This window comes from Cryptomeria japonica, chromosome 10 (assembly GCF_030272615.1).
Source record: "Cryptomeria japonica chromosome 10, Sugi_1.0, whole genome shotgun sequence".
Lineage (NCBI taxonomy): Eukaryota > Viridiplantae > Streptophyta > Pinopsida > Cupressales > Cupressaceae > Cryptomeria > Cryptomeria japonica.
Window position 1 is genome coordinate 713,788,863 of NC_081414.1, and position 1,876 is coordinate 713,790,738.

Below are 1,876 nucleotides of genomic sequence, written 5' to 3' on the forward strand. Positions count from 1 at the left end.
AAGGATCTATCCATATACTCTATGAAGAGTCTTGGAGAATAACTAAACCTCAAGTGGGTACTTCAAAAAAATCTAGGATTGACATTAGAATTAAGCATGTCTGTCTATTATATCTTACATGTTTTGGCCTATATCATGACAAACTTGAAGAATGGTTGAATTTGAAAGGTGGGGATGATATTATTCTAGGAGAATATGTTGTCAAGTTTCTTTTATATAATGACTTTTTTTCAATCACTAGGCTCACTCAAGGGTTACAAGAGCACTTGTTTTTCCTTGAGCACTTTTACAAAGATGTGGGTATACAACTTAACACTAACAATACCAAGATCATGATTTTTCACAATAGAAAAGAAAAAGGGATGACTTTGACTTTCATTTTTATTTTATTGAAGTAATGTAGAAAAGAATTACATAAGAATGACAGTTAAAATACTGTCAAGAAGGATCAAAGACTAAGACATGATCATACAAACAAAAAACAACATGGACCAGTTGAATAGCACATAACAACACCAACTCGTTGTGAAACATAGTAGCAGTACAAAAAATAACCAGCTAGAATATACTAAACAACAACATACAATAGCATTACATAAGATGAAATCTTGGAAATACAGTTGTATAAGAGAACAACCAGCCATAACAGAGCTAGGAAAAAATCAACCAGCCGAGATGCTAATTCAAAATGAAAAAGCCTAGACCTTGAGCAATGTAGAGCTTCCTATTCTTGAACAGTTGGGCCACTTGACGTTTGATGTTACGAATTTGGAATTCCAAATTTAAATTCTTCCTAGAGGCCTCTTGATTTGACTTTCATTTTGAAGAAGTGATTTAGTGAAAGTAACATTATATGAATACATTGGGATTGCTTGAATAACAATTTAGTAGGATATCTTGTATAAAAATGATAGCTTTGGAAGGGTGGAGAGCACTTTTGTCTTAAAAAATAGATGCAAAGAAATGTAGTGATGGGATCAAAAAGTTGTTAGGCTATATTTTGATTTTTAGTAGTTCTAGTGGTACTTTATATGTTTGAAATAGTGATTTGAAATTGATACAAATAGAAAGAACCCATAAATACATGATCACAAACAAATTTATATTAAATTTTTTAATCCTCTATTAGATTCCTCTTGGTTATGGTGCCTCTTTTAAGACGGTTAAAAAATAGTAAAGCGATGCAAATCGGTAGCCCAACATGTGTGTTGAAGTGTATAAATGTTTAAAGCCTTGATGGATGCAGCCCATGGCGAGCTGTAATGACGTGTGTTGCACGTCACAAAATTTGTTTTACTAAATTAAATTTGTGAAATAAAAGTACGACGGGGATGTAGCTCAAACGGTAGAGCGCTCGCTTTGCATGCGAGAGGTACGGGGTTCGATACCCCGCATCTCCATATTAGATTTTTGTTTCCTTTTGTCTGTTTGTAAATCATCAAATTTAACTTTTATAGTTTTAAAAAATAATCGCACCAGTGGTCTAGTGGTAGAATAGTACCCTGCCACGGTACAGACCCGGGTTCGATTCCCGGCTGGTGCATATCTTTTTGGCTCTCCGTATTTTATCACGTCTCATATATGATACATTATTTTCATTATATGTTTAACATTTTACTACTTTTTTAAAGTTGGTTTTGTTTATTAATTATATTTTTTATAATGTCTAGAAAGTACGTTAGTATCTTATTGGAGTAGAACACCCTTGTTTGGTAGGGTGTTTTAAGTTTTCAAAATATTTTAATTTATGAAAATGTTTTTTTCATGGATAGCTATTTTTCATATTTATTCATTAAGTTTATCTTCTTCATTTTGAATATCTTACATATGTTTTTTATATTTGTTGTTTTTAACTATGATTTCTTTGTGTCAATTC

The 1,876-nt window shown here is 32.0% G+C and overlaps 2 non-coding genes across 2 annotated transcripts; both read left to right on the forward strand.

The window, feature by feature from the left end:
- The first annotated feature begins 1,327 nt into the window (after positions 1–1,327).
- On the forward strand, positions 1,328–1,400 carry TRNAA-UGC (transfer RNA alanine (anticodon UGC)). Its single transcript has one exon. It is a non-coding gene; the product is annotated as a tRNA-Ala (tRNA).
- A 72-nt stretch (positions 1,401–1,472) lies between these two features.
- TRNAG-GCC (transfer RNA glycine (anticodon GCC)) lies at positions 1,473–1,543 on the forward strand. The gene has a single exon. It is a non-coding gene; the product is annotated as a tRNA-Gly (tRNA).
- The last annotated feature ends 333 nt before the right edge of the window (positions 1,544–1,876 follow it).